Source organism: Peromyscus californicus, unplaced genomic scaffold, assembly GCF_007827085.1.
Source record: "Peromyscus californicus insignis strain IS unplaced genomic scaffold, ASM782708v3 Scaffold_13__1_contigs__length_99412109, whole genome shotgun sequence".
NCBI classification, from domain to species: Eukaryota; Metazoa; Chordata; class Mammalia; order Rodentia; family Cricetidae; genus Peromyscus; species Peromyscus californicus.
The window spans coordinates 68,830,320-68,849,688 of NW_026294424.1; the positions used below are offsets into that span (position 1 = coordinate 68,830,320).

The following is a 19,369-nucleotide window of genomic DNA, read 5'->3' on the forward strand; positions in this document are numbered from 1 at the left end:
AAATTTTCAGGCAAATAGATGGAACTAGAAAAAAATCATCCTGAGTGAGGTAGCCTAGGCCCAAAAAGTTAAATCTGGTATGTATTCACTTATATCTGGGTATTATCCATGAAATAAATGATAACCAGGCTATCATCCATAGACCCAGAGAGGTTAGGCATAGAGGAGGGGACTAGGGAGGACACATGGATCTCCCTGGGATGGGGAAAGAGAATAGATTTTATGAGTGGACTGGAGCTGGGAGGGGCAAGACCAGGAGGATCAGGTGGGAAGGAGGAGGGGAGATGGTATTGAGGGAGGGAATCAGGGGAGAGACAGCTAGAATTGAAAAATGTTTGAGTGGCAATATGGAAACCTAGTGCAATGGAAACTTCATGTAATATATAAAGGCAATCCTAATCTAATGAAATCTCCAAATAATGAGGGAGACCGAACCCCTACTGGCCATCTCTTGTCACCAAATGAAACTTCCAATCCTAGGACTATGTTTCATCCAATTGAGTTGTTGGCCCAAGGGGCCAATGGACATTCCAAAACAACCCAGGCTGTTGCCGAGACAGTGGTTTGCCGAGACAATAGTTTGCTCTCCACAAACTGATAGCAAGTCCCCATTGCTGAAATTAACACCCACATAACTCATTGAACATGGAAAAGATGAGCTGGTGCCTACATAGAACCTTCACCCCCGTGTTCTAGTGTCTATGAAATGGAAAGGTAGTCTGCAGGCTGCCAAAAGAGAAAAGTAAATACCTACCCACCCACAACTTTTGATCTACAATCTTTCCTGCCTGCAAAATATGCTAGGGCAATGGTTATCAACCTGTGGGTCATGACCCTTTGGGGAGTTAAATGACCCTTTCATAGAGGTCACCTAAGACTATCAGAAAACACACATATTTACATTACAACTTTTAACAGTAGCAAAATCACAGTTATGAAGATGCAAAGAACATAATTCTGTGGTTGGGGGTCACCAGAATATGAACTGTATTAAAGACTTGCAGCATTAGGAAGGTTGAGAACCACTGCTAGAGCAACGGTGGCACAAGCCTTGTGGGAGTAACCAACCAACGCCTGACTTGACGGAAGGCCCACTCCAGAAGACGGAACCGTACCTGACACTGTTTGGGTGACTAAGAACCAGAGTCTAGATAGCCCAGAGGGCTACATTAAAACCAAAACTACTGGGGAAAGAAACAATAAAACAAAAAAAGGAGAAAATTTTACTTGAGAGGTTGCTGGCTTCGAAAACCTGGTGCGATGACCAGTCTTGGTTATCAATTTGACTACCTTTGCAGTCAGCTGAGATCCAAGTTGCTGGGCAATCCTGTAAGAGGATTTTCTTAGTAAGATTATTTGACGCAGGGAAACTCACCCCAAATATGGGTCACACCTCCTGGTGGCAGCCTATACAGAAGAACATGGATGGAGGAGACTTTGCTTTTCGCCTGCTGGCCTTAACTCTCGCTTGCAAGTTCATCTTTCTTGTTGCTGTTGGTATGAAATCTGATTTCTTCAGGATTCTAATGTAGACTGAAGACCAGCAGCTCTCTAGGACTCCAGCACCAGATTGGGAGATAGCCAGTCTCCCAGACTGATCATGAACCTTTGCGTTGTGAGACAGTCACTGTTGGACTACCAGGACCACAACCTGTAAGGCAATCTAATAAATCCCCCTTTAACAAGTGTCTACACAGTCAGCTCTGTTCCTCTAGAGAACTCTGACTAACACACCTGGCTAGTGCCCAGAGAGCTCACACAATCAGCTTGAACATAAGCAGCTCTGACAGTATCTCAGAAAAGAGAATTCTTCTCTCCGATTCTTAAATTGATCATGATTTCAGTCTATTTTTCCATTACTGTACCTAAATACCACAGGCTGGATAATTTACAAAGAAAATCATCTGTTCACTTCTGACAGTTCTGGTGACATTTTGTTCTACAGAGTCCCAAAATAGCACCGGGCATTGTGTGGTATGAGAGCAAGCATGTCAGACAACTTGCTTTAATAAGAAGGCCACTTCCTCAATCACACATTAATCTGTTAATCAGCAAATGGATAAATCTCCTTATAAGGGCAGAACCCTCATGATCCTGTCTTATCCCAAAGGTCCTCCTCTAATTCCCTTACTTGTGACTTTGGCGATTGAATTTCTGATGCATGACATTTGTGGTTCACAGTATAGCCTACCACATTCAAGCCATAGCATCTGACTTCAGTCAGAGGCTTTGGACATCAAGTCAGATAAAGAAGTATAAATAATTCATGGCAAGTCAGGATCTTACGGTGGCAGAGAACCAACTCCTGTACTTTGGGTGGGAGGATGGAAGAGCCATTATGGGATGGAAAAGGAGAATATGGTGGGTCTTAGATGGTACTCTGATATTCCTAAATACAAGCTTCTTACCAAATGCTCACCTCAATTCCTATGAACCCACCACAGCCCTGTGAGGTAATAGACTATACTATCTCCAGGGGAAAGGCAAGAAGTCCAGAGTTCCAAATGACTAAGGATCACATTTAGTTCTCTGTGGCTTTGGGGCCTGTACCAAACACGTAGAATCAGGCCAGAGATGACAACGAGCTTGTATTAGTTTCTCAAGTATCTTAATCACTGAGCAAATGGTTCAGTGGGGGCCACATATATCCTCTTCTACTTGTTTACATGGCTGTTTATGTGAGCTCAATTCTTCTAGATATTGAAACCACAGGAAATTAGGAAATCCAGTTGCAGAGCAAATCAGTGCACACATACGTGTGTGTGTGTGTGTGTGTGTGTGTGTGTGTGTGTGTGTGTGTAGTTGGTTGGGAAAAGCCACTGTCTGTGTGTATGAGGGGGTTATGTGTGTGTGTGTGTCTCTCTCGTGTGTGTATATGTGTGGTTGGTTGGTTAGGCAAATCCAGTATTTGTGTGTGGAGAGGGGGCAGTGTGTGTGTGTGTATGTGTGTGTGTGTATGTGGTTGGTTGGTTGGGAAAAGCCATTGTCTGTGTGTATGAGGGGATGATCTCTCTCTCTCTCTCTCTCTCTCTCTCTCTCTCTCTCTCTCTCTCTCTCGTGTGTGTGTGTGTGTGTGTGTGTGTGTGTGTGTGTGTGTGTGTGTTTTGAGGCAGGGTCTTTTTTAGTCAGGCTTGCCTTTAACTTAGTTACTGTGAAGAGACCCAATGGTCTTCAAGTTGGAGACAGAGAGAGACTGGGCCCAGCATGAGCATTTGAAACTTAAAGTCCACCCCTAGTGACACACCTCTTCCAACCAGGGCACACATACTCTAGTAAGGCCAGATCTCCTGATCCTTCCCAAACAGTTCCACTCACTAGGGACCAAGCATTCCAATGTATGAGCCTAGGGAGGCCATTCTCACTCAAACCACCATACTCACTGTGTCATCCCCCACCTCCCAAGTGCTAGGATTACAGGCATGAACTGTTTTCATTTTGTTGTTTTGAGACAGGTCTCACTGTAGCACAGGCTGCTCCCAAATTCATGACGCTCTTCTTGACTTAATCTTCTGAATGATGAAGTCGTATTTCATACTAATAATCTCACATCACAGGTATGAGCCAACACACCCGGCTAATTGACATATTTCTGAATCCCAATATCCCAATTTTACAAAATGGAGCAAAAAAGTAAAAAAAAAAAAATCCTCCAGCAATGACTCCACACATATTAGTCACTTTTATTGTTTGTGGGACAGAACACCTGAAAAGCTGCAGCCTAAAGAAGAAAGGGTTTATTTGGCTTACGGTTCAAGAGGATACAGGCCGCCATGGCAGCCAAGGCACGGTATCGGGATTGTGAGGGCACTGGTCATATTGTATCCGCAGGCAGGAAGAGAGAGAGATGAATACTGGTGCTCAACTCTTATTATTCAATCTCGGATCCTCATCTAAACAACAGTTCTGCCCACGGTCAGGGTGGCTCTTCCTATCCGAATCAACCCAACCTAGAAACCCCTTCACTGACAAACTGGGAGCTCGTTTCCATGGATTCTAAATCCTACTGAGTTGACAATCAAGATTAAGCACCTCACTGCAGCTCTGTGGAAAATGAGACGATCAGAATCGTGCGCAGGGATGATCACTGCGGAATCACCTACACAAGCAATGAAGGGTGTTTGCTGAGATGGCCCGGAGGGTGAAGTCCTTTGCTGCCGAACCTGATGACCTGAGTTCAGTCTCTGGGACCCACATGGTGGGGAGAGAACTGATTCCCACAAGTTCTTCTCCCACCTCCACACATGTGCCCCCACCATTAAATAAACACATAGAATAAAAAATGTTAAAAAGCCTCTGTTGGAGAGACACCCATATGATTTGTGTGGTTTTCTGGGTTTAACATTTACCAACAGTCACGGAAAACATCTTCAGAAATGAAAAACACATAAGGTCTCCCTATTTACTTGCCTCAGTCACTTCCCAAGTCCAGTCCTTTGGCTTTTCCTTGAACAACCACTACCAGGAGAAACCACTTTCTGTAGGGGAGACCACGGGACTTTAGACTGGAGATATCACCAGGACCAACGGTGTCAAACTGGCCAAGTTTATTTTTTTATACACAGAAACCTTTATTTCACTCAGGAGGGCTCCTTCCAGCACGAAGGAAGTTATTAAGACTATAATCTGAAAGGCTAAGCACCTTGGACTGTGCAGATTTCTAGGAGATAGCTTGTTAACCCAGAGTAATGAATAATTAAATAGAATGTTAATGTCCTCTGTATGTGTCTAGACCAGCAATGCACAGGAAAAATACAATAGCCATAGGTATGAGGCTCAAGCTAATGTCAACTTTCCAGTAGCCACCTTCAAAGCACAAAGAAACAGGTGAACGTAATCTTGGCAGCAATTTATAAGCCTATCAAAATATTATAATTTCAACATATAATAGGTATAGTAAATTATTCATAACATGTTACTTTTCTTGTTTTGTATTAAGATTGGTATGGCTCTTACACACACACACACACACACACACACACACACACACACACACACACACATATATGTCTCAGTTGGGTTAACTACCTTTCAAGTATTCAGTAGCCTCATGTAGCTGTGGTGACATAGTGGATAACAGGTTTAGGACAAGCCGGAATATAACTGGTATTTACAAGGGTAAAAAATTAGAAGTCACCTAACATTTGAATTGGTCAAATAAATATTGGTCAGTCTACACACTATGCTCTTATTAAAAATAATGTAAAGGATAATAATAAAAAAAATCACTCTGAAGATACATTTTAGAGAAAAAACTTAGTCTGGTCAATGACATTTTCAGTACTTGATATGATTTGGATCTCAAAATGTCCCACCAAGGCTCATGTGTTGAAAACTTGGCCCCCTTGACAGTCCTATTCAGAGGCGCGTTTGTGGAAGTGATTGAATGAGGCTCTCATCAATGGATAATCAATCCATTGATGGACTCCTAAGCTGATGGGCGCTTAGGAGGAAGACCTAGTTGAAGGCAGTCCTTGGGGAACGTCCTCGGGGACCACGTCTCGTCCCTGGACCTTTGCCTCCTCCTCTCTCCCTCCCTCTTCTGAAGCACGAGGTCAACTCTACCACGTGCTCTCTGCCAGGTTCTCCTTCATTGTTGACCCCAAACCGATGGAGCCAAGAAGAAGGACTGAGACTCTGGAAGCTACGAGCCCAGGTGAACCTTTCCGTATTGAAGCGGTTTGCATCTGTGGGTCCCAGTAACCAACCACTGTATTGTTTTTATGAGCAGTGTGTGCATTTAACAGATGCTTTCTCTTCCTCCTCATTCTCCACTCCCTAATCTGCTGCTTCTTCTTTCATAGCTTAAATAAATCAATTACATAAACTATGGCATGCTAAGTTTGCACACTTATTTGTTTAATTTCCATCTACTTCCAGAATATAAAAAATTCTATTGTCTGTAAAACATTATTTTAAGTCCTGAGATAAAGCCCTGAACCAAAATTTTAAAAATGTTCTTGCTTGCCTGTGGCCAAATACTTAGTAGGAAGGCTTCAAATAAACCACGTGTGAGCAAATCTGCTATATTGTTTATTTCACTGTTTCTTCACCATGATAGGAGGGGTTTCTGGGTCTCAAGAGTCTCTTTTTTCCTTGTGATGCCAGTTGAACCTTAGGACCTGGCACTAGGACCTGTACCGACAACCTGCTACTCCCCGGCTGCTGTTTCCTTATTCCTGAGAAATGGAACAACAGAAAAATTCCAACACATTTGTCTACTGTCGCAAATGGTGTGGCACCAGGGAGGAGCCAAGGTAAGGAGCAAACTGCACAGCGCGTCTTCCAGTAAGAGAGGAACTGGGGTAGGGTGCGGAACGGATCATGGGGACACATCCGTTTACCCCGGAACCAGAAGGGGGCGTGGAGTACGCAGGCACAGCTGTGGGGTCTGGAGGCTGAGAGTGCGCGTTCATTTATAATCCTGTCCATTTGCTCAGGCAACTACAAAGAAAGACCATAATAGCCGGATCAAGATACTCTGAGCTGTAAAAAATGGTTCCTCTTATGTATGGAACTGTGGACATTTTCAGTGATCTCAATTTTGTGTTTTGATCCCCCTGACGGGCACACCAGAGCAGGCTCCTTCCCTTATGGGGAGCACCTGCAAGCACTCTCCTTTCTGGCTGCTCTGATGAGTGACCCTAACCAGTCTGGCCCCTTGAGGTCCATCTGTCAGCTACTTAGATCTCTTTGTGCCTTTAAAAAAAAAGTTGTAACATGGTAATGTGTGTGCCTTTCAATCCACTCAAATAAAACTCTCTAACGAGAAAACGCATGCACAAATAATTTGAAAAGAATCAGCAAGGCATGGATAGAGAACATCCTTATTGTGGCTATTTCTAGTTGAGGCCGGGAGGGATGAAGGGAGGCAGGATCTAAGAATAGTCTGGAATTCACCTCTCACGGGTACCCCACCGTCTTAATAACAAAAATGACTTTCCTGATTGTATCTCACGGGTCCCTTTTATTGCCTGTGATTAAGACGGAAGCCTTTGTATTCACCCTAGAAAACAAAATATGAGACACACTTCCTTTGCTCTCACATTAACTTCACTTTATTGTTTGAAACTCCAAGTTTAAACATTTCCTACAGATCCAGGTTTCCCTTTTTGGCTCCAGATACCTTAATTATGAACATTTACCCCAAATTCTGCATCTGTATTCAAAACTACCCAGAGACGCTCTGGCCATGATTATTCTTTTGTTATTTTTTTCAAATCCCTGTGATTGCATTGTTAGATAAGCTCCAGCACATGGGTCTCACTGGCTCGTCATCATTAGACGCATTTATAGAAATCTACTAAATAAAAAATCACGAGATGAAGATAAAACCACTTATTTAAGGCACTTTGCATGAATTAAGTAATGATAGTGGAGTCACATTACTCTTCCTTGAGTATAATTCTGGGATGCTTTTGTGTTTCTTGGCATTTGAATATTTCATTGTCAGCCTCAGGGATTAGGAAATGAAAAGACAATGCTGAGCCTCGGCTGTTGTGCGATGTGTATACTATTCAAGATAAATGCTCATTAATCTTTGCTTTCAACTTATTTACATTCTCCCCCTGTTTATTGTAAGACAGCATAACCCCACATCAAAGAAAATTTTGAAAAACGAGAGAAACACAACCAAGCATCTTATCTCTTCAACGTAACTGCTCTCTTTGTGTATTCTCGGCCCATTGTCCTCTCATGCACACCTCTCTGTGTATTCTCGGCCCATCGTCCTCTCATGCACACCTCTCTGTGTATTCTCGGCCCATCGTCCTCTCATGCACACCTCTCTGTGTATTCTCGGCCCATCGTCCTCTCATGCACACCTCTCTGTGTATTCTCGGCCCATCGTCCTCTCATGCACACCTCTTTGTGTATTCTCGGCCCATCGTCCTCCCATGCACACCTCTTTTCATGGTTGCAGTTATCCCATGCATGCAACCTTGGATGTGGAGTGTCTGAGTTGCAGTTAAGATGAGGTCTTTTCAGGCTACAGAATAATGACTGTGGCTTTAGGTGTCTACCTTTTGTCCAGTCTTGATTGTGTCCGTAGAAGGCTGAGAAGGAGACCCATTCTCTGTGACTTCGAGACTGGAGTCATAATCTGTATCCACTTGCCTCTCAGTGCTGTGGGTTTCCTTCTGCAGGGTGCCTCAGATGCAGAGTCACCTTCCATAGCATCATCAGGAATCAAGGGGGATTTTCCTTCAAGGACAAAATTCTTAGAGGAACGGAAGAGGATCAAGATCTGATGTGCTTATGACTTTTACATCTTTGACTTAAATTTTTTCTTTCTATTTTATGATTTACACTGTCTCAGAATAATTACAACAGTGAAATGTATTTCCTAACCAGTGTCTCTCATTTCACATCTCATTGTGTTTCAAGTTTGAGGCAGGTTGACTAAGAATATGGTCCTTTCCTTCTACCCATCCCTGTGGGCACATCCTTCACTAAATGACTGTGTGGCTCTTCCCATTCATGGAATCTGGCCTGGTTCATGATACGCTTTAGTGGATGGGTACAGTAGAGCTAGAAGCTTTGGAATACCCCAGGTTGTGTGCAGACATGTGCACATGCATTCTCACTCATGGGACACTGTCCGGCTACCTGTGAACTACTGGGTTGGACCACTGGAGGGTGAGAGAACCTGCGGATGAAGATCATGACAGAGCAGCCGAGACCCAGTCTACTTCCAACCATCAGTTGGCCTATGCTTCGGCAAGTGCTCTGCTTCTGCTCCAGTACATTGTGAAGAGTCCCTGCCACACATTGCCACCACTGTGGCTAGGAGTACTTCTACCCAGCCTTCCTTTCCATGGTGAACTGGTGCCCAAAGAAGCCAAAGGCCAGAGTAGACCCTGCCTTCCTTATGTCGTTTCAGTCAGGTATTAAAAAAAATATTTACTTTTTATTATTTTATGTGTACTAGCGTTTTGCCTGCATGTATGACTATGCACCATGTGCATGCCTTGTGCTCATAGAGGCCAGAAGATGCCATCAGATCCCCTGAAAGTGATTTATAGATGGCTATGAGCCACCATGTGAGTTCTGGGATTGAACTTTGGTCCTCTGGAAGAGCAGCCAGTGCCCTTATCCTGTGAGTCATCTCTTTATCCCAGCTATCAGATATTTGTTGTTTTGCTTGTTTGTTTTTGAGAAAGGGCCTCTATACAGCCCTGTCCTGGAATTTGCAATGCAGACCAGGATTGCCTCAAACCTACAGAGATCTGCCTGCCTCTGCCTCTAGAGTGCTAGGATCAAAGGCGTGTGCCACTATGTCCAGCACACTGACGGGTATTTTTGTCATACCAACATAAAAGTATGTAATCAAGCCACTAAGTTGTAAGGTAGTAGGTTGCAGGGCATTATTTTGGTATCATATAACTAATAAGAGGTTCCATCACATTTCCTACAATTCTGTTTTGTTCCTCTTATGTTTCAATCATAGCAACAAGTTACAAATTGGACATTGAGATGACAAATGCATCCTTCTCATCATCCATGAGAAGCTTAAGATGTGTACTGTGTAGACTGACTGGTAAGGACTTACAATCCCCACTGAATTATTGCCCTCTTACAGCCCACCTTAGAGAAGTCACGCTAGAGAGAGTTGGACTCTCTGTATTTCTTTCCCTTTAACACAATCCAGCAAACCTATGCTATCTTCCCAGTAGACTTCTCAGGTCAGCAGGACCCTGATATAAATGCTCAGTCCACACGGACCTCACAAAGCCACCTAAAATGTAAACACTGCATTCCTACAGGAGATAGTGTTGTGTTTGCTGTTACTCATAATTGATTATAATTTCAAAGGGTTTGTGATATGTACTCACCTTTATTCTATACATAGAATAGTACATGAGACTATGCTTGGGTTTAGGCATCACACAGGCCAAGCATATCTCCAGGCCTGGCAATGACCTTCAACAGACAGCATCCATAACATCAACTCTCCATGGAGTTCCTGGCTTACTTTTCTCTTCTTCTCTTGTTCTTTGCAGTGCTGATGAATTGAACCCAGTAATGAGGAACTGAACCCAGGACCTCACACATGCTAGACCAACACCGTCATTCTCTGTAGTCCAAGTCCCTTTTTACTTTTAGACAGGGTCTCACTAAGTTGCTCAGGCTGTCCTTGAACTCACTCAGCAGCTCAGACAGGCTTTGAACTTGAGATCCTTCTCCCTCAGCCTCTTGAGTAGGTAGGATTACAGGCCTGTGCCACCAGACTCAGCTCTGATTTCTTGTTAATATGGTCTGATGAAGTTTTCTAAGTTATTTCAGGAAGAGAGCAAATAGAATAAATCTGCTCTTATTCCATTTTTAAACATCTATTTTACAAATCCCACTGTAAATAAACATACACACACACACACACACACATACACACAATTAGGCTTAGAAATTTGCAAATCGCCGGGCGGTGGTGGCGCACGCCTTTAATCCCAGCACTCGGGAGGCAGAGCCAGGCGGATCTCTGTGAGTTCGAGGCCAGCCTGGGCTACCAAGTGAGTTCCAGGAGAGGGGCAAAGCTACACAGAGAGACCCTGTCTCGAAAAACCAAAAAAAAAAAAAAAAGAAATTTGCAAATCACAGAAAAATAGGTCTAGATACATCCATGTTTTCCATGTCTTGCTATGTGGTTCTCTGCACAGCCTAGAAGGAGGACACACTGCTTCAGGAGGAAGGCCATCACTAGATGAGCATGCCAGACGCACACCTCCAGAAAGACCCCAAAACAGATTTTCATCTCTTCGGTTCCAGTAACACTATCAGAAGGTTGAGGACTGCAGAGACGTTTGGCACAACTCCACCTGCTGTTTTAATGGCTACCATTTTATTGCTCAAGATAACTCACTTGTATTCACTGTAAAACACAGGAGTCAGCTAGCTGTTAATTTGTGTGTGTGTGTGTGTGTGTGTGTGTGTGTGTGTGTGTGTGCGCGCGCGCGCGCGCGCGCGCGCGCACGCACGCGTGCGTGTGTGTGCAGGCAAAGCAATAGCTTCACAGTGCTTTCATATTTGGATATATAATAAAGTTGACCACCTGAGCAGTCTAGGTGTGGCTGTGCCATTGAGACCTGATTCATTATCATAGATAAGTTGATGCTAACTGTGGTGACATTTGGAAGGAGCAAAAAATGTCTAGCTCTAAATGGGTGGCTAATGCTTAATGCATCAGATATATAAATCAAACTTAAAAATGATTAATGCGTGTCAATTGTTCAAAATAATAGGTTTCATTATGACATTTCCATACCTGCATGTGACACTTTGGTCATATTTACCTCATTTCCTTCTCTTGTTCTCATTCCTCCCTCCATTTACTTTTTCTAAATAATCTCTCTTCCACTTCAGTGTCTTTAAAAAGAAATCTAGACTCTGCATATGAGAGGAGACATGGCGTTTGTCTGCCTGAGTCTGACTCACTTCACTCAACACGACCATCTCCAGTTCATTGTCTTATCACCCACACAGCTTTGTTCTTTATGAGTAAACAACACACCATTTTCTTTCTCTGTTCATCTGGTGATGGACACGCAGGCCGATTCCACATCGGGGCTACTGTGAACACTGGCGACCACAAACATGGACACGGATGTGCAGGTGTTTCTACTGCACTCTGACTCCTTCAAGGGGCGGCCAGGAATGGCACAGCTGGACCGTTCTATTTTCAGTTTTCCGAGGACTCTCCTTCCCGGTGTCTACGGTGTCTGGTGTCATCTCTGTCTCACCAGCAATGGATAGGGGTCCTTCCCCTTCACTGTCACCGGCTTCTGTGGTTGTTTCCCTTATGATAGCCGCTCTGACTGCAGACAGGATTTGTGTAGTTCTGATCTGCATCTCCCTGATGGCAGAAGATGCCGAGGATTTTTTTCGTGTATTTATTGGACATCAGTATTTCTCCTTTTGAGAACTGTCTGCCGAATTTATCTGCTCCCTTATTGACTGGATTATTCTTCTTTTGGTATTACTTTTGAGTCCTTCATATATTCTGGGTAGCAGTCCCCTGTTGGATGAATAACTGGCAGTGATTTTCCCTGCTCTGTGGCCCATCTCTCTTCTGAGAATTATTCTCTTTGCTCTACAGAATCTTTTTAGTTTCACACAATCCCATTTGTCAGTTCTTTATATTACTTCCTGAGCTATCTGGGGTCTAATTCAGAAAGTCCTTGGCTATGCCTATATTAAAACAAAATTTTGATCAGTCAAAAAAGACAAAAATTAATCCAGTCCTGTCCTTCAAAAATAACCACTGCCCTTTGGGACATTTATTTCTGGCATGACTTTTTTCTTTTTCTGCATGGGACTTGGGGTGGACCTGAGACAGGGTTTCACTCTGTAGGCCAGGCTAGCCTGGAACTTAACACAGCACAAGCTGGCTTTGAATTTACGGTAATCTTCCTGTCTTAGTCTCCTGAGTGCTGGGATTCCAGGTGCGAGCCACCACCTGTGACTTCTACAGGTAATTGAAATAAACAATAATAAAACGGCAGGTACTTGCAGAAAAGCTGTGTAAGGGTAAGAGCAGAGTCAGAAACCCAGGCAGACGTGGAAAGCAGTCCCAAGGCCCTCCATCCATTCACTGCTCTAGAAACACAGGGCGTCTCCCAGCGAACTCCCGGATCCCCAAGCTCTTACAGTCTCTCCACCCCCTCTTCTGCAATGATCCTGGGCGTTAGATCAGGAGCGGTGCTGTAGACTTATCCACTCGGACTGGGCTCCACAGCTCTGAGTTTTCACTGGTTGTGGTTTTCTGTAATGGTCTCTGTGGCAAAGAGACGTTTCCTTGATGAGCGGTGAGGACTGCACTTTCTGCAGGTATAAGGGCAAATAGTGGTCTCTCTGGTCTGGATTACATCACCTAAACATGGTCTTTCCTAGTTCCATCCATTTACCTGAAAATTTCATGTTGTTTTCATTCTTCTTTACAGCTGAAGAGCATGCCACAGTGTATATGTTCCACACCTTTATTATCTATTTGTCAGTTGAGGGATATTTAGGTTGTTTCCATTTCCTAGCTATTGTGACTAGAGCAACGGTGAACACGGCTGAGCAAGTATCTGTGGAGTAAGATGTTGAGTCCTTTGGGTGTATGCCAAGGAGTGGTATAGTTGGGTTGTATCGTCACATTTTTAGTTTTGTGAGTATTCTCCATACTGATTTCCAGAGTGGCTGGACTAGTTTGCAACCCCACCAGCAATGAGGGAAAGCTCCTACCCCCACACACCCCGCAGCATTTGTGGCCTGTTGTTTTATTGATCTTTACTGTTCTGATTGGAGTAAGATGAAATCTCAAAGTTGTTTTGATTTGTATTTCCCTAATTGCTAGGGATGATGAACATTTTTGAAATATTTCTTAGCTGTTTTTTTTCTTCTTTTGAGAACTCTCTATCAATACTCTAGGCCATTTTTGAATAGGTTATTTTTTTCTTTTGGACTCTTTGTTGTTCTTTATATGCTCTGGATATTAATCCTCTTTTAGATATAGACATAGAAGCCACATTCTTGCAGTCCCGCCAACATGGCTGCCTAAACACGACCTAAACAAGAAAGGTGGAACCAAGAGACATGCTACCATGGAGTGGGCAACATCAGAAAGCCTCAACTGTACACAAAGAACTACAGGCAACTAAGGAATTCTGAAAGCCGGAGAAACAGTTTTCCCCAGGGAACAGCACACCAATTGGTTGTTCAATACCAAATGGTCAGCCCTGAAAACATACATGCAAGTAACAATATATAGACTGAGCAGGTTGTATTTATAAATTTAGGATAACACATATGCATACAACAGCTCTGTATGTAACAACAACTGAAGGAAAAAGAGGCCATGAATCTTAAAGAGAGTTGGAGAAGGTATGTGTATTGAGAGGGTTTGGAAGGGGAAGTTATGTAATTATAATCTCAAAAAATAGAGGACCACGTGCTTTGGGCTCCAGGTATCACTGGCCTGGTGGAACTGGCTGTGTGGGACACTCGGCACAGGAGGCCAGAAATAATGTATACAAAGATTTTTGTTCTTCTAGAGAGTTGCCTGAAAATGCAGCCTATAGGAGAAAATACACAGAACAGATTACCACTGAGAAGTTGGGTAGGGTCAACGTGGAACCAGGTGTTAAAAATCTAGAAGACATGCTTCAGGGTGGTGAAGTAGGAGAGATGATTCTTCAGACTGAAAATGAGCTAAATCTGGTAAGAAAAAATGTTGCAGTGGAATCCGTGGGAGCCCTTAGTGGAAGAGCCTCCTGCTGACAGGTGGAAGTGGCCGATATGATCACAGTGTCTGATGGCTGATGAGATACTGGTACAATTAAATGTTGTCATGCTAAAATAAACATATCATGATATAAACACACATATAAATATACAAATTATATAAACACATCTGCAAAATAAACTATATACAAATACAAGGGCAATGGTGTGGCAAAGGGAAGTCAGGGACAGACTCAGCTGGGAACCTGGCAGAGTGAAATTCACCATTATCACCATAAACCCAGCAAACATCAGTGCAATACTTACCAAGCACTAAGTGCATAATTTTTTTATACTAACTCATTGAATACCTGCAGCCCACCAACAAATAATGTGTCACTAGACTTCCAACTTTACACAGGCCATGGAGTCACTTGCTCAAGTGTGGAACCCGGATTCAGAATCAAGGATCTGTTTGTGGTATTCTGGCTCTTCAATGCTGTGGTTTGTTCAATTGTTTACTTTCTTGTGATGATTCATCTGGACTGTGTACGGAGCCTTGTTAGATACCCTAGCTGGGTAGACGGAGTCGGTTTGGCTGTGGAGGACCTCAACTCCGACCGCATTGCTGTCATTCACTGAAGACTCACACAAGTCATGCATCACCATTCATTTATGCTACTGTCCATCAATACCTTTCTGTACTTGCACATCTTTCTCTGAGCACAATAAATTTTATTCAAACGGTAGTCACGGGAGAAATGTCCCCCTCCTTCCTCATCAAGAAAGCGGGTGACTGGGTGCGGAAGCCCTGGGGAGGCAGCATCTGCCAGCACTCGAGGATCCCGCCCGTGTGAGCCGAGGATAGAATTAACAGGCGCAGTAGTTCACAGCTCAACATTTGTTCAAGTCTGGCACATGCACAGATCATTAGCGACTGTATTTGAGAGGAGAGATCAAGGAGGTGGGGAAAGAGTGGATCTGATTAAAGGGGTAATCAGGAAAGGAGAGTCAGCGTTTATGTGAAAGCTCCGGAGCTAAAATGAACTGGAGAGCAGAGCAAAGGGCAGGGCACCTTGGGAGGGGGTCTGCAGACAATCTGGATCATTTTGACTCTGTGACTTCCAGTGCAAAATCTCGTCCCTTCTGTGACTCCCTGGAGCGGCGGCTGCCTTACTTCCCTGGGCTTGTTGCATCCACGCAAAGAAAGACTGGGCGTGGGTGGTGGGAAGGGTGGGTGGAGATTGTTGTCTTGTTTGTAGCTTTCGTCTTGGCTCTAAGAAGATAAATATTCATGGATAAGTTAATGCTTGCACAATGCTTGTGTTGACCCATGCCAGGCAAAGTCTGAGATGTTCAGAGCAATCGTAAGAAGTGTGCATGCATCATCCAATAAAATTAACCTTTTTCTTTTTGAGTCAAGGGCTCCTGTATGCCAGGTTAGCCTCCAACTCACTGTGTAGCTGAGACTGTCTTTAAATCTCCAATCTCCCTGCTTCTATCTCTTGAATCCTGGGAGCACAGGCATGCACCACTGTGCCCAGTTCCTGTTGGGCTGGGGAATCAAACCCAGGATTTTGTGCGTAATTGTCACGCATCGTATCATCGGGGTCACTGCCTCCTGCTCAAACTGGTTAACGTGTATAGAGTTCAAGTTGGTGCAATGAAGGGCCACCTTAGAAACAGGATCACAGGAGTCTCCGGCAAGAGCTGGTTCCTTCTCTCGACCCATCACAGCATATCTGATTCTCCCCACCCGACCTGTGGAGTAGGAAGGTACACATGTGGCCACCCCATCTGATATATATATATCTATATATATATATCTGGGGCGGTTACTAACTAGCAGAATAAGTACAGCTGACAAACGGCAGGGCTGGACTCCTATCAGCTGTGCTTTTTCCCATCACCTCCTGGACTTTAGTCCTAATCTGAAGACACAAAGGGGACACGTTTGAAGCAGAGAAGAATTAAGTCTTAAGCTTCATGGTCTTGACACCAAAAAGAAGAGCAACGTTTTGAGCGCTCTAGAGAGAAGGAGGGTGTGTGTGAGCTGTTCGGGTCCTGCTCACAGGTCCAAGGTTGTTGAGCCAGAACTTGCTCTGGTGTCGGAGTCACACCGGGGGTGTCAGCCAGAGCCTAGGTTCATCTGCTGTGACAAACACCCCCAAATACTGTAGCGTAGATCTGATAGAGAAGCTCATGGCTTCTTACACCATGATCTGGAAGCAACTGTCTATGTCTAGGCTTGTGGCTCTGAACTAGATGGGCCCCGAGAGACCCAGGTTCCTCCTCTCCTGTTAGGCTGCTGTCCCTTTGGGTGGCACTGTAAAAAAAAAGGATTTATTTATTTATTTGATGTGTATGTCTGTGTCTCTGTGAGTGTATGTGTGTGTGTGTGTGTGTGTGTGTGTGTGTGTGTGTGTGTGTGTGTGTGTAAATGTGCAATCTTGTGCACATACAGATTGGCCAGATGAATGTGCCAGGTATCCTCTATCACCACCTCCTATTTTGAGGCAGAGTCTCTCCCTGGGTTGGGGACTTGTGTTTTCTTGGCTAGGCTGGAAGTTAGCAAGCCCCAGAGATTCTCCTGTCTCTGTCCTTCTTGGAGCGAGGGTTACAGTCACACACAGGACACCCAGCTTGTTACACAGGTGCTGGGATCTGAACTCTGGTCCCTGTGATTGGGCAGCAAGCTCTCTTAACCCGTGAGCCCTCCCTCCAACCCACTGGGTAGCACATTTATCCACCAGTTAAAAGCTACAGCAACTCACTGTACTCACCCGCTAGCCCAGAGAAGGGGAGAGTGGCCAACACTAGCTGTTTCCTCCTAGGGAAGTTACAGATGTTGACTTCACGCCTCTTCCTGCTGCACAGACTTGGTCATGTGGCCATACTTGGAGGAATCGGTCCTTACCAAAGTTTAACCCAGCTGGCTGACCTGCTAAGACATTATAGTGAGGTCTTCTACTAAGAGGAGGAAGACGGGAAGAGATGCAGGAGACAGTGGGCTTCTCGATATTTCTAATCTGATGGGAACCATACACAGTGAGCCCGGCTGTAGGTAAGCACATGCACACCAGAGAAATAGACGTGCCAACAGGTGCCCAGAGCCTCCTGAGACTCTGAAGACAATAGATTTTTTTTTAACTTAAAAATTTTTATTTTATGTGTGTGGGTGTTTTGCCTGCATGTATGTCTGTGTATCATGTGAGTGCCTGGTGCCCACAGAGGTCAGAAGAGATTGTCAGGTTCCCTGGAACTGGAGCCATAGATGCTTGTGAGCCACCATGGAGGTGCTGATGGGCTATTCTGGCTGCCTCTAGTGAATTCCCAGAAGTTCCTGGGCCAGCTAGCCTTGTGCAGCATTGAATACAAAGACGCTCTATCTCAGTTGAGATAGAAGGAAAAAAACACAATCTCTGATATTCTCCGACCTCTAGATGTGCACTGTGGCACACATGCACTTCTACACACACACAGACATAAACACACACAGACACACACACACACAGACACAGAGACACAGAAACACACATGCAGACACACACACACACACACCATTCACACATATATACAAAAGAGAAAAAATGGTATCAGGACATATTTGTTAAATGCATATGAAAATATTGGTGGAAAATGTCACATTAGCAGGCTTGAGGCTCTGTCAGAGTCAGGGACTTAGGGGTAGTTCACTTAGCCTTTGACCTACTCCTGCTTTGTGCACCAGACCAGGGGTGGCATTGGCAACAGAGTGGGCATCTTTGAGGCAAATCCTACTTGCCTTGGTGGATGAGGCAGGTTCACCATACAAGCTAACAAGCTGGGGCCTACATCTCACTTCCTTATCCATTGTCTCCAGTGGTGCCATCCACACTGTCCTGTGGTCCTCACGACAGTCCTGGAAGGTGAGCAGGGCGGGTGATGTCCGCATGACTGAGGTTTGCAGATGGATCAGAGAAGCCAGTCAGCCAGTGGGGTGTGAACAAGTTTCCAGATCCCCTGTCTCCATGTGGCTCACATCGTCCCACAACCCCACGCTGCTCAGCCTGTTAGCCACGTCATCTCTGAATCCATAGCTCTCATGCAAACGCCCCCAGAAGGCCCACATAAGTAGTACCCCATTTTCTTAGGGGGGAGCCCAACTCCTTTCATTAGGGGATAAAGTCAGGACTTGAGACATTGTTCTGGCTCCTGTCCCCTTTCAGTAAACATGGAAACTCACCTGTAAAACATGCAGCTCCAAGTCCTGGAAGGACAAATGTGTTTTCTTCCCCTTTGCATTTTCTACAGAGATTTGGTCACAGAGCTGGGTTTTTTTTATTTTTTATTTTTTGGGTTTTGTTTTGTTTTGTTTTGTTTTCCTGGCAAATACATAAGACCAGAAAAACCACCTCCTAGCTCCCACGGCCTGCCCTTTCCTCGGTCTCCTCTGGAGGTCAATTCGGAGTCTGTCGGAGACAGCCTGTTCTGACCTCCGCTGGCCAGTGAGCCACAGCCCTCTCCCCAACTCCATCCGTTTGTTCTTTAACACACTTGCCTGATAAATGGCACAATTTTTGAAGTATAGATTTTTAGAGTCCCCCCCTCCTCCTCTGGATTGTAGAACGGTTCTAGTGACCCCCAAATCCAGGGGTTCACACTCTTGTGCAACTCCCTCCTCACTCTCTGAAGTGTGGACAGGATCTATGGCCGTTACCATTGTAATTAGAGTGTATAATTGTACTTACATATACTTCACTATGCAGCCCAGGCTGGTCTCGAACTCTCTATCACTCCGCGCATCAGCCTACCAACTGCTGGGATCATTGGTGTGTGCCCCCGCCACATCAGGTTGTCTTGAGAGAACTCTTTTACAGATTTGGACCAAGCATTCTGCCATGCTTACCAGGAACAGGGGGCAGGATCCAAGGAGGAGGCAACAAGGAATTGAAGCCCCAGTCCAGCTGACTTCTTCCAGCAACCACACGACCTTGAAAGTGAGTGTCCCACCCTTGAACCTTCTTCAAAAGGGACCTCGGCTCCTGGGAACAGCCTGACGGCAGCCTCCTGGATAATCCTAAAGCCCAGAACCCCGTTAAGCCGTGTCTGGGTTCCTCCCAGCACAGAAAAACTCGAGATCACAGGATGTGTTATTTTAAAGCCTATAGCTGTGGTGACTTGGTACACAGCA

General features: G+C 44.7%; 1 pseudogene; it reads left to right on the plus strand.

The window, feature by feature from the left end:
* The first annotated feature begins 3,770 nt into the window (after positions 1–3,770).
* Positions 3,771–14,275, plus strand: LOC128108768 (NADH dehydrogenase [ubiquinone] 1 alpha subcomplex subunit 5-like; annotated as a pseudogene).
* Positions 14,276–19,369: the final 5,094 nt, after the last annotated feature.